The sequence below is a fragment of the Phocoena sinus genome, chromosome 5, assembly GCF_008692025.1.
Source record: "Phocoena sinus isolate mPhoSin1 chromosome 5, mPhoSin1.pri, whole genome shotgun sequence".
NCBI lineage: Eukaryota > Metazoa > Chordata > Mammalia > Artiodactyla > Phocoenidae > Phocoena > Phocoena sinus.
In genome coordinates, this window is record NC_045767.1 from 120,834,728 (window position 1) to 120,849,289 (window position 14,562).

General features: G+C 39.7%; 1 pseudogene; it reads right to left on the minus strand.

Moving 5' to 3' along the window:
* Window positions 1-3,082: 3,082 nt before the first annotated feature.
* Window positions 3,083-4,782, minus strand: LOC116754006 (annotated as a pseudogene).
* Between the last annotated feature and the right edge of the window lie 9,780 nt (window positions 4,783-14,562).

Sequence of the window (14,562 nt, forward strand, 5' to 3'; positions counted from 1 at the left end):
GTTTTTCTGTCTTTTCATTTTGCTTATCTTACTGTGTTTGGGGTCTCCTTTTCGAAGGCTACAGGTTTGTAGTTCCCATTGTTTTTAGTGTCTGTCCCCAGTGGCTAAGGTTGGTTCAGTGGGTTGTGTAGGCTTCCTGGTGGAGGGGACTAGTGCCTGCGTTCTGGTGTATAAGGCTGGATCTTGTCTTTCTGGTGGGCAGGTCCACATCTGGTTGTGTGTTTTGGGGTGTCTGTGGCCTTATTATGATTTTAGACAGCCTCTATGCTAATGGATGGGGTTGTATTCCTGTCTTGCTAGTTGTTTGGCATAGGGTGTCCAGCACTGTAGCTTGCTGGTCACTGAGTGAAGCTGGGTCTTGGCGTTGAGATGGAGATCTGTGGCAGATTTTCACTGTTTGATATTACATGGAGCTGGGAGGTACTTGTGGACCAGTGTCCTGAACTTGGCTCTCCCACCTCAGAGGCACAGCCCTGACACCTGGCTGGAGCACCAAGAGCCTTTCATCCACACAGCTCAGAATAAAAGGGAGAAAAAAAATCAAAAGAAAAGAAAGAAAGAGGGAGAGAGAAACAGAGAAATAGAGAAAGAAAAGAAAGTAAAATAAAGTTATTAAAAAAAATAATCATTAAGAAAAAAAATTTTTAAGTTAAAAAAAAAAATGGATGGACCGAACCCTAGGACAAATGGTATAAGCAAAGCTATACAGACAAAATCACACACAGAAGCATACACATACACACTCACAAAAAGAGAAAAAGGGAAAATATATATATTTGCTCCCAAAGTCCACCTCAATTTGGGATGATTTGTTGTCTGTTCAGGTATTCCACAGATGCAGGGTACATCAAGTTGATTGTGGAGATTTAATCCGCTGCCCCTGAGGCTGCTGGGAGAGATTTCCCTTTCTCTTCTTTGTTCGCACAGCTCCCGGGTTTCAGCTTTGGATTTGGCCAGGCCTCTGCGTGTAGGTCGCCTGAGGGCGTCTGTTCTTCGCTCGGACAGGACGGGGTTAAAGGAGCAGCTGCTTTGGGGCTCTGGCTCACTCAGGCCGGGGAGAGGGAGGGGTACGAAGTGCGGGGCGAGCGTGCGGCAGCAGAGGCCGGCATGACGTTGCACCAGCCTGAGGCGCACCGTGCGTTCTTCTGGGGAAGTTGTCCCTGGATCACGGGACCCTGGCAGTGGTGGGCTGCACTGGCTCCCATAAGGGGCGGTGTGGACAGTGACCTGTGCTTGCACACAGGCTTCTTGGTGGCGGCAGCAGCAGCCTTAGCGTCTCATGCCCGTCTCTGGGGTCCGTGCTTTTAGCCGCGGCTCGCGCCCATCTCTGGAGCTCCTTTAAGCGGCGCTCTAATCCCCTCTCCTCGCGCACCAGGAAACAAAGAGGCAAGAAAAAGTCTCTTGCCTCTTCGGCAGGTCCAGACTTTTTCCCAGACTCCCTCCCGGCTAGCCGTGGTGCACTAACCCCCTGCAGGCTGTGTTCACGCCGCCAACCCCAGTCCTCTCCCTGCGCTCCGACCGAAGCCCGAGCCTCAGCTCCCAGCCCCGCCCGCTCCGGCGGGTGAGCAGACAAGCCTCTCGGGCTGGTGAGTGCTGGTCGGCCCTGACCCTCTGTGCGGGAATCTCTCCGCTTTGCCCTCCGCACCCCTGTTGCTGTGCTCTTCTCCGCGGCTCCGAAGCTTCCCCCCTCCGCCACCTGCAGTCCCCGCCCGCGAAGGGGCTTCCTAGTGTGTGGAAAGCTTTCCTCCTTCACCGCACCCTCCCACTGGCGCAGGTACCGTCCCTATTGTTTTGTCGCTGTTTTTTCTTTTGCCCTACCCAGGTACGTGGGGAGTTTCTTACCTTTTGGGAGGTCTAAGGTCTTCTGCCAGCGTTCAGTGGGTGTTCTGTAGGAGTTGTTCCACATGTAGATGTATTTCTGATGTATTTGTGGAGAGGAAGGTGATCTCCGCGTCTTATTCGTCCGCCATCTTGAAGCCTCTTAGCTCACTATAATATAAAAATTCTTTAAAAAATAGCCAGTTGAGGGCTTCCCTGGTGGCGCAGTGGTTGAGAGGATGCAGGGGACACGGGTTCATGCCTTGGTTTGGGAGGATCCCATATGCCGCGGAGCAGCTGGGCCCGTGAGCCAGGGCCACTAAGCCTGCGCGTCCGGAGCCTGTGCTCCACAATGCGAGAGGCCGCAACAGTGAGAGGCCCGCGTACCGCCAAAAAAAAAAAAAAAAAAAAAATAGCCAGTTGAATCCAGAATTAACACATTACTACACACACACACACACACACACACACACACACACACACACACACGTTTGTATATATATCATCACAAATCTGGATTTATCCCTGGAATACAAGGTTTCTTTAACATTAGATAATCCATACATCCACCCACATAATAACACTCTATGACAATAATTTCAAGAAGAAAAATCTTATAAATATCACAGTAGATGAAGATCAAATATTTAATAAAATTCAGTACGCTCTTTGTGATAATAAACAAACTGTTAGCAAACTAGGAATTGAAGGAAATTTGCATAACTATAAATAGTATCTACCACATTTTGCAGCATACATAATATTTAATGGTGAAAACTTGGAATTTTTTTTAACTTTAAACAATTGTTATTTCACAAAGGTTGTTACATAATTGGATATTGGTCTACTCTGAACCCAATTATTCTTACTCTCCACAGAAAGGCTGCTTCTTAGCTTCTCATCTGTTGATGGCAATCACTAAAATCCTGATTTTATCAGAATAGTAGTAAAAATGCCTCAGTGACTTAAGTTGAAAGCAGTACATTGGTACATGGCTCTTATACTCATTTACCAGGAATGTAACAGTGTCTTTATTCAAAAATACAAAATAAATTATCAGTAGGCATGGGCAATGACAGCAGTAAATCGTTCTATGTTGTCAGCTGAAACCAGTAACTGATGGTTATAGTGATTTTCTTAAACATCAAACAGCCTTTTCTTCAGTCATCTCCTTCAACAGACCTCTCTTAAAGTTACTGGTGAGGAACGCTGCCTCGGGCTTCCTCTCACAGCTCATTAATGATGGTAAAGCCCTATTCTAGGAATTAGAACATGCCACCTCCCACAGCACTTCCCATTCCACGCATTCTGCCCATTCCAGGATCCTTCTCTTCTTTAGGAATTTCTATGACTACAACTTCTGCTGTGGTTAACAGAGGGGCCACTCCAGCAGCATCCAGTAATGCAGTTCTTACAACCTTAGTTGGATCAATGATTCCTTTTTCCACCATATTCACAAAATCTCCAAGCATAGCATCATAACCAACTTCTGAAGAACTCTGCAAAATGTTCTCAACTATCAGTGATCCTTCAATACCTGCATTCTTAGCAGTGGTCATTGCAGGAATTTTGAGTGTTTTTAAAATAATTTCTATAGCAGTTTTTTGATCTTCGTTAGCTGGAGTTATTGAATCCAAGACTGGAAGGCACCGAAGCAGGACACAGCCCCCTCCCAAAACAATGCCTTCTTCAACAGCAGCTCGGGTAGCATTAAGTGCATCTGTAATTCTGTCTTTCTTTTCATTCACTTCAACGTCACTTTTCCCATCAAACTTTAGCACAGCAACACCATCTGAGAGTTTTGCCAGACGTTCATTCACTTTTTCCTTTCCATTTTCACTAGTTGTGATATCCAACTGCTCGAGGATTTCTTGAATATGCTTTTCAATTTGAGCCTTGTCACCTTATCCTTTCAAGAGCATGGCATCACCTTTGGTCACAATGACCTCTCCAACTTTTCCTAAGTCATGAGGCTGAACATCTTCAAGATTTAGAGTTAGTCCTTCTCCCAATACTGCACCGCCAGTAGCAATAGCCATGTCTTTAAGCTGGTTCTTTCTATTGTCACCAAAACGTGGAGCTTTGACTGCTACAGCCTGAAGACCAACTTTCAGCCTATTCAAAACAAGTATACTTGGAGCTTCTCCATCCACATCTTCAGCAATTATGACCCAGGGCTTACGGTGAGCGTTGGCAATTTCAAGAGCAGGAACAATGGACTGGACACTAGAAATTTTCTTTTCACTCGAAAGAACATAGGCAACTTGGAATTCACATTTCTGACCTTTTGCTGTATTAATAAGTATGAAGAGATATACCCTCTATCAAACTTCATGCCTTCAATAATTTCTAGTTCATCATTCAGTGTTTTCCCATCCTTTCCTGTGATAACACCCTTTCTTCCAACCTTTTTCATCGCATCAGAAATGATGTTGCCAATTTCTTTGTCTCCATTTGCAGAAATCGTAGCAATCTGGGCGATCTCTTTCGCGGTTGTCACAGGTTTAGACTGCTTCTTAAGTTCAGCAAGTACAGCATCAACAGCTAACATCACACCTCTCCTGATTTCCACTGGATTAGCACCTTTGCTAACCTTCTCGAAGCCTTCCTTGGAGATAGAGCGTGCCAGTACAGTAGCAGTAGTGGTGCCATCCCCAGCCTCTCCGTTTGTGTTACTGGCAACATCTTGAACAAGTTTAGCGCCAACATTTTTATATTTATTTTTTAAGTCAATGGACTTTGCAACAGTCCATCTTTTGTCACTTTGGGACTTCCCCAACTCAGTAATCACTGTCCTTCCCTTGGACCCCACAGTAACAGTTACAGCATCGGCTAAAAGGTCTACACCTCGAAGCCTTAAGGTCGGGCATCTGCACCAGATGTTACATCTTTGGCATAAGCCCGAGTGAGATGAGGAACCAGGGCCCTGGACACTGGCCTAATCTGGCGAAGGACTGCGGGCAATCAAAGCCTTTCTGTGAGGCAGTGGCACGGCGTGCAGGCGACAAGACAGGTCGTCGGCAGTGGGTGAGGGCGGAATTTTTTTTTAAGATCAGGAATAAGACAAGAACATCTGCTTTCAGTGATTATTTTTACGTTTTTTTCCAGAGGTTCTCACCAATATAATATAAAAATGAAATAAAAAACTAAGGCATACAGAAAGATTACAAAGGAGAGACTATAATTGTTCTTCTCAGACATTATGCATTGTATATTTTAAATATTAAATGTATGTTAAAAAGTCTGTAAGCTAGCAAGAAAGTTTAACAAAGTTATTTGATAAAAATCAAGATAAAAATGTAATTGCAAGTTTCTAATAGTGATGGGGTTGCTCGCATTGAACCAAGTCTTCTACTTGGAGCAATTATAAATTCTGAAGAAAAAAAAATTTTAACTATCTTTTGAACAGAGCTGAAAAACAGAAATTTGGAGCAATCTCAAATTTTGAAAGAAGGGACCTTGCCTGGGGCAAATTAACATTTATATGGCTTTCTGCCTAAGGAACTCCCTGATGCTCTCTTGGAGCATATAGAACTAAATCAGAAAGCAGCAGCCTCACTGATCTACTGTCCTTAAAGGATCTGTTGTTCCTCAGATTTCAGGCCACCTGGCTATCCTAAAATCTCAGCTCTAGGATGGGTTTAAGAAAAATTATGATTCTGTAGTTTATCTAGACTTTTCTTGTTGTTAGGGCAAAGGCACCACTCTTTCCCATTTTCTACAAACTCACATAGAAGCAGAATTCCCCTACCCCACCCACTCTTTCACAAAGCCCTGCCCACGTTCCAGAAGGGCCAGCTCCCACTTGATGCCAGGTTTCAGGTGCTGGCAGAAAGACTGCCCACAGATAGATACTTTTTAAATTTAACATCGTATTTTTCACATTGCCCACCATTACTCACAGTTGCGACCTCAGGATGAAGCTCCCTCAGCGTTGCCCTCCGAGCCACCAAGGGAAAACGGCGGGGTTGGCGTCTGTCCTGCCACGTTGCAGCGTGGAAGCCGCTAGAAGAGCCTTAGGGACTTGCTGGGTGCACTTCCCCCCCTTCCGCTTCTTAATCATTCAGCCCCAATCAACATTTGAGGACCCTTTCTATTTTTTTTTAATATTTATTTTATTTAATTTATTTATTTATTTGGCTGTGCTGGGTCTTAGTTGCAGCAAGCAGGTTCTTCATTGCCGCATGCAGGCTCTTAGTTGTGGTATGTGGGATCTAGTTCCCTGACCAGGGATCGAACCTGGGCCCCCTGCATTGGGAGCATGGAGTCTTAGCCACTGGACCACCAGAGAAGTTCTGAGGAGCCTTTTTTAAACACTCAGGCCTGTTGGTTTCAGAATATATTTAAGTGCTGCTGCCACATTATGTTGCATGGCACAGGGGACTGTGAGGTCTTGTTATTTCCCCTCCTCCCACCCCTGCTCTCCATGGTGCATCTGTCTTGAGCAGAAGTCTGTATTTTCTTTTTAGAGTTATTATTTAGGTAGGGTTCATTCTTGTTCATTGCTATGAAGTATTTTGTTGTATGAATATATCGAATTTTACCCATTCTGGTTAAAGATGTGAGATAGATACACACACACACACACATACACACACACACACTAGAGTATTACTCAGCCATAAAAAAGAATGAAATAATGCCATTTGCAGCAACATGGATGGACTTAGAAGTTACCATACTAAGTGAAGTAAGCCAGACAGCAAAATATAAATACCATACGATATTACTTATATGTGGAATCTAAAATATGAGACAAATGAACCTATCTATGAAACAGACTCACAGACAGAGAACAGACTCACGGTTGCCAAGGGGGAGGGGGGTGGGGAGGGATTGGGAGTTTGAGATTAGCAGATGCAAACTATTATATACAGAATAAACAGCAAAGTCTTACTGTATAGCACAGGGAACTATATTTAATATCCTATAATAAATCATAATGGAAAAGCATATGAGAAAGAATATATATATGCATAACTGAATCACTTTGCAGTGCAGCAGAAATTAAGACAAATTGTAAATCAACTATACTTCAATAAAATGAATTTAAAAACATATTGCCCATTCTGTGTTTAATACACATTTGGGTTGTTTCTATTGGCTAATACAAAATAAAATAGTCAAGAATATTTTTGAAAAGGTCTTTTAATGCATTCTATTAACGGGAAATTGCTGGTCTTCAGGAATATGTATATTCAAGGTTAAGACATAATGCTAAATTCTTTTCCAAAGTCCTTATACCAATCCTTTTCCAACCTTGTACGATAAATCCAGTTATTCCACATCTCTCCATAACAAAGCTTTATGATACTTTATAAATTTAAACCATTCTGGTGAGTATAGAAGAGCCTCACAATTTGAATTTCCCTGATGATTAATGCGGTGAACAGTTTCATATGTGCAATGGCCACTTGGTTAGTCTAAACTTTTAAAGTGCCAGTAAACATCTCTCATCCATGTTTCTATTCATTTGTCTTTCTTTTTCTTACCAGTCATATTTATTAGCAAATATCTTCTTCCACTCTTTGTGTCACTCTCTTAAAGGTATCTATTGATGAACAGCATTTTAATGTAATGCTACTTATCAACACTTTTTTGTGTCTTGTTTTTAAAATGTTTTTCTACACTCAAAATCCTCAAGAGATTTTCCTCTTCAAGAATGTCTTGGCTGTTTTTGGTCCTTTGCATTTCTTTGTAACTCTTGGGCTCAACTTGTTAAATTATATTTAAAAATATCTAATATTTTTATTAGCTGATTTGAATAATTTTTTCCCTTTGATTTTCAGGAAATTTACCTATGATGCTTCCACATGTGATATTCTTTGTACTTATCCTGCTCTGGATCTGTTGTGATTCTTAAATATGTGGCTATAGATATTTCATCACTTTTGCAAAAATTTCAGCATTTATCTCTTCAAATATTGATTCTTTCCCAATTTGCTCTCTGCTCCTAATAGAGATCAATTGCATATATCTTATAACTTTTCACTATGTCTTCATGTATCTCTTATCTATGTTTTACCATATTTTTTCTCTTGGTGCTTCAGTTTCCCAATCCTCCTTCATCCATGTTAATCAGCTTTAAACTCACCTACCGAGTCCTCAGATTTAATTATTTTATATTTTAGTTCTAAATTTTTCTTAGATTTCTTCTTGTGAATTTTAACTTTCTGGTAAAATTCTTTTCTTCCATTTTCCTAAATATCTTAATCACAGTTATTTTAAAGCCCCTGTAAGTAAACTCCAATACTATATGTATTTCCTTGTGTTTATTTCTACTGTTTTTTTTAATCTATTGGTTTCTGCTCATTAGAATGTATTTCTTGGTATAAATTTTATTTTTATACAGTTGAATATACAGTAGTTTTATTGAGTGCAGGATATTTTATATGAAAATTTCTAGAAATAATTTAAGGACCAGAATGGTGATATCTTTCCCTATAAAGGATTTAATTTTGCTTCTGTTCCTCTATTAAGGCATGTGGGGGCAGATTATACAGTCTGTACAAACCTGGGCTTCAGTTTTGTCAATTCTGTTCTATTATTGTGAGCAATCACTCATAAAGCGCACCCATTCAGTCATCCAATTAAAAGCTAAAGTCTGTACCAGGGCCCCTTCTCCTTGGAAACCTTCATACTCTAATTTTTTTCTCCTTCCCTCTCTCTCCAGCCTGGCACTATGAGACTGCCTAAAGCTTTGCTTAGTTTCTTGGCCTCTTGGTCACCTTTCATCTGGTTTACCCTCTACTCTGCTTCTATTATACTCATCTTAGAATCTGGAAAGATGCTTAATATTTGGCAAAAAAGCTATGCCAGATGTTGGGCTAATTTCAGTCCCTCTCTTCTCTCTCAGATCTTAGCCTGTTAGGGTCTCATGACTTTCTGATTGCTTCCAGTTTCTATAGTTTTGTTTTGCCTGAGAAGCTTATTAGACTAATAAGAACTTACACAACTGTAGGGGAATCTGGAAAACAAAGATCCAAAGGAAGAAATTGAAGAATCAGAGACAATTCACTAACTAGCACTCCTGAAGCCAGGTGCTCCCATTTGCTGAAGTGAGAACACAAAGGGATGTTAGTGGAGAGGCCTATGGAAGGCCACTGCTTCTGGATCCGGTGGCTTAGGACCACGACTGATCATCAGGGCTAGCAATCATGAAGAGGAGTTAAATATAGTGGGGAAAAGAAAGGACAAGGTGGAAACCACGGACATCTCTGCATCTATTTCTCACCACGTCAAAAATCATAATAACCTTCAAAGCAAGATGCCAGCTGCTTCACTTCTACCTTCCAAATCTCATACAACTTTCAGTTTGGCCAACTCTAAACTGGAACCATACAGAGAAAGGGATTCTGGGAAACATAGGTCTAACCTAGCCAAGTTGACATAGTACAAAACCATTAGAGATATGACAAAAATTTCACCCACAGGGAAACCACATAGCCAGTAAACATACTGAAAGATGCTAAACTTCACATTTATTCAGAAAAATGCAGCTTGAAAACATAAGGAGATACAGTTTCACATGCCTCTCATTGGGTAAAATTAAAAGTGTTAATGAAGATCATATAATCCTGGCAGAGTGGAAATTGGTTCAACCACATTAACAAGCAATTTGGAATATCAAAGAAAATTGAAGATGTGCATACCTTTTAACCCAGTGATTCTACTACTAGATATACACTATTCACACATGAATACAAAGAGAAGCTTACCAAAATGCTCATAGCAGCATTGGTTTTAACAGAAAAAGAAAAAAAAGAAGAAAATTAAATGTCTGTTAGTGGGATTCTAGATAAACATTTATTCATATAACAAAAAAGACTATACAGTAGTTAAAATGAAAAAATTAAAACTAAATGTATGAACATGAGTGAATCTTAGAAACAATATTGAAAAGCAAGCTGCTAAAGAATATATAGTGTAATAGCATTTCTATATTTTTTTAATATGCAAAATAACACTAGTACATATATTTATGGAATTCATGTATATGTAGTAGAAATATAAAGCATTCCAAAGAGTGAGATCAAATTCAGAGGTGTGAAATAAGGGAGAGTTTACGGGAGGCTTCCATCGTATATGTGATGATTTATTTCTTGTGCTTGGTGTTGGCTGCACGGATGCTTGTTTTATTCTCTCAATGCTTTTTTCTCTCCAGATTTATTTATCACTGAAAAAAGAAACTTGATCTTGCCACGTATATTTCATCCCACCTGCCTATGAAAGTAGTCAGTTATTATTACCTACTCACTCCACAGGCCAGAGAATCTTCCAAACCTTAATTATTTTCCCTGTTTATTTAAAGTTGTTTCTCTCTCTTTATATAAAATTAACCATAGTTGTTAGATATTTTTTAAGGCATGGTTAAAGCTGAGCTCTGTTCTTTTTTTAATTCGATAATACTATCTCTGTGACTTTTACATTATTAAATAAATTTAGATATGTTTGATATATTTTTCTCTACTCAGTCTTATTTTGGAATTGATTTAAATTAAAAAAAGGGGCATTTACTGAAAAGAATTTAGAGGATTTCTACCTTTTGTTAAAAAATTGAGAACACTTGCTCACTGGAATTCTAGGTGGTGATCTGGAAGGCAGAGCAATCTGGTAGGGCTGCTCCATTGGAGAAAGGGGGCTATGACATAGAAGGAGAAACAAACGAGGCATCCAGGCTTTGGAATCTAATAGAATGGAAGGGAAGAAACAAAAGGAGTAAGCAAGATGGGAGAATGTTGTGGATTGTGTGAAATGGTCCTCCCTCACAACCCGTCAAACAGTAGATTCTAATATAATTTTTAAAAGAGTTGTTATGGACTGAATGTTTGTGTCTTCCAAAATTTAAATGTTGAAATCCTAAGCCCCAATGTGATGATATTAGGAAGTGGGGGCTTTGGGAGGTAATTAATTAGGTCATAAGGGTGGAGCCCTCATGAATGAGATTAGTGCCTCTATAAGATGACACAGTAGACTTTGCTCCCTGTCTTTGCTCTCTATCATGTGAGGATATAATAAGACAACCATTTGCAAACCAGGAAGCAATCCCTCACCAGACACTGGATCTGCTAGCACCTTGAACTTGGACTTCCCAGCCTCCAGAACTGTGAGAAATAAATTGTTGTTTAAGCCAGCCAGTCTATAGTATTCTGTTGTAGCAGCCTGAACTAAGACAAGAGTGAATTCTCCTTAAGAGTGAACATATTCATTCTTTCAGTCATTCATTTATGTGAAATTAGTGAACATCTACTATGTGCCCAGCATTGTAGGAGGTGCTAGAAATACAGAAATAATTATTTGCCCTTTGAGTATTTAGTGGGAAAGGCATACAATTACAATCATTGTGGAAAAGACTGTATCTTACGTGATATGGTAATATAGGCCATCCACATGCCTCTAGGTGAGGTGCTGAGGAAAGAGGCCCTCATCTGGAGATGGGAAACTTTATTTTCAGGTTGTATATCTTTTATATATTGCCTATTTATCAGTTTCCCTCTTTTATAAATGAGGATAATTTCCGTATCCACCTTACAGAATATTATGAGAGTTTAATTACATAATTCAGGTAAAGTGATTAGTGAGTTGTCAATAAACATTAGATTTTTTTAAAAAATTTAATAAGTGGACTATATATTTTAGTGGTTAGGAGTTTGGTGTTTTTTTTTTTTTTTTTTTTTTCCGATACGCGGGCCTCTCACTGCTGTGGCCTCTCCCATTGCGGAGCACAGGCTCCGGACGCACAGACTCAGCGGCCATGGCTCACGGGCCGAGCCGCCCCGCGGCATGTGGGATCTTCCCGGACCGGGGTACGAACCCGTGTCCCCTGCATCGGCAGGCGGACTCTCAACACCTGCACCACCAGGGAAGCCCAGGAGTTTGGTTTTTTGAGTTGAACAGATTAGTTTTGAATATCAGTTTTGCCATTTACTATCGTGTGTCCTCAGGATATACCTTAATCTTTAAGTATACCTTCACTTATAAGATGAGAATTATGACTGTTCCTTTTTTGGTTTGCTGAGATGATACAATTTTAAAATGCATGTAAAGTGCTCATTAAAGTGCCAATCTATTTTTCAGTGCTTAATGAATGCTAGCTATTTTAAAATAAAGGATCAAAGATACCACCAAAGCCTTCATAAGCATATAAAATGGTACACATATGTATCATATTACAGAACAGACTTGGCCAGGTATCTTAGAGGTAGAGCCTAAGACAGGGATTCTTTTTTTTTTTTTTAACTCAAATTAATTAAAAATTCAACAAATCAACCAAATAAATTAAAAACTCAACACAAACTCTTCATTATCATTTAGGTATCTAAATGTACTACTTCATCAAATCATCCTTTTTTTTTTCCATCAAATCATTCTGGATTATAAACATGACAGTAATAGTTTATACATATGAGTTTCTTTCACATCAAGATGTAAAATGTTTAGCTCATTAATCTTATACCACTGTGAGGAAAATTGAAAAAATGATGACAGCCTCATCAGTAAGTATAAACACACTAGAATATTATTTTCTAAACTGGGTCACAGGTCTTTGGTCAAAGACCGGGTTCAAGTTGTTTGTCTTCCTGCAAGGACATTGAAAGCATCTCAAGTAATCCTTATAATGTGGACTTCTTCAGCCTAGGGATGTCGACAGGTAAAGATGATACATTAATACCCATTTTATATTGGATTAGTCCATCTCAGGTCCCATTCTGAGATTCTTTCCTCCCCGTATTGCTTGGAGGTTTTATCCCAGCGGTGGTGTCTACTGCAACAAAGCTGTAGCTCTACCATCTTCATTCATTCACTCAGCCCTTCATTCATTCACATATTCATTGATCTTTTTAATATTTATTATTATTTTTAACATCTTTATTGGAGTATAATTGCTTTACAATGGTGTGTTAGTTTCTGCTTTATAACAGAGTGAATCAGTTATACATATACATATGTTACCATATCTCTTCCCTCTTGCGCCTCCCTCCCTCCCACCCTCCCTATCCCACCCCTCTAGGTGGTCACAAAGCACAGAGCTGATCTCCCAAGACAAGGATTCTTGTTCCAGTGATTTATTGAGGAAGTTCTCTCAGGAGAGGAGAGGGAGGGAAACAGGATAAGGGAGTGGAACAAACTAATGAATAATGTAGTCCTAGTTAGACACTAGCTTCAATCTGATCCCTTGGGGGAAATTTCAAAGCACAAATTGCACCACAGAGTTAGTCCCACTTTATGGCAAGTGGACCAGCCACTGTACTGCTGTGTCAGTCTGTCACTGATTGACTTCTTGAGGGAAGGGAGGGGGGAATCAGCCTTCTAGGAAAGAAGTTCCCTGTTGGAACTTCTGGAAAAGGGACAATGGTGAATTATTATTAGTCAACAATCCAGCAAAAAGGTGATGGATACAAATGGATAAAGGCAAATTTAGTGGGACACCAACAGCATGCACTACACAGCAGAGGGGAAAAGATAGGTTAAAGGTCTAGATGTACTATTGTTAATGAAATAGTTTAAAGTTTAGCTTCCTGGAAGTCAAAGAAAATAGGGTTTTAAAGTTTTTCTGGATTTATAAAAGTAATACGATGTCTCCTGTTTGGCTCTCTGGAGCCATTCTGCATCTTTCTTGCTTTGGGCTGTATCTCCTGGAAACTGGAATGTGTAAACTGCATCAAATGTTCTTTTGATGTTTGGCTTCTGATGGGGTCAGGCCCATAGGACTACTGGAAGGAGAAAATGAGCAAGGAGAACTCCATGCCTGTGGGGTTTATGTGAGCTGGCTGTGTGCCTGCTCTGGTCACAGAACCTTCAGGGAGCCCACTCTCTTTTTGTCTTTTTAGGTAGAAGAGTGGTAATAATGCTTTCTGTTGCTGTCTTTACACTAGAACACACATACTGCCTACATCACTGTAAAGAGTTTCCTGGGAATTCTTTGGCAGTCCAGTGGTTCCTACTCCATGTTTTCATCGCCGAGGGGGGAAAAAAAGAGTTTCCTTCTTAAACTTTCTTCAAAGTACTCAAATTAAGTTTGCTACTTGTTTCCTGACTAATATACGTGGTATATCATTTCATTACAAAAATGACTATCTTCCTTACACTAAATTCTAGACACAATTTATTACCTGAATATATTCTGACTTAAAATACATTGAATATAATAGACTGAATATGTGAAGTATTCTTCCAATAGCCATTTTTCTGGAGACCTTTCATAGTGTTGAACTAATACTGAATTGTAATTCATCAAAGTTATTACTATAGAAAATTAAAATAATATATCCCAGGAAATTGGTACATTCACCTAGCCTTATTACATACACCTATATGCAAATGAAATCAGCCTGAAGACTTTGGCTTTCCCAGCAAATCAATCAAATTACAAGTCAGTTAATTCTTCCTTTAAAGTACACATGGTTACCAAAAATTTTCAAACATCTAGTTTTTTAAAATCTAAGGATATATGTACAATGTCTCTTCCCCAAAAATATTAAGCCATACTGACAGAAATTAAATTTCTAGATAAATGAAGAATTATACCATGTTCATGGATTGGAGGACTAAATATTATAAAGATTTAAACAAAAATTAATTTAAAAATTGAGTGCAATCCTAATTAAAGTTTCCATGGATTTTTGTAGAAATAGATACTGAAATGCAAATAACCAAGGCAACCTTGAAGAGAAACAAATAGGGGCGAACTGTTCTATTCAATGTTAAAATAATTTTGAGGGGCTTCCCTGGTGGCACAGTGGT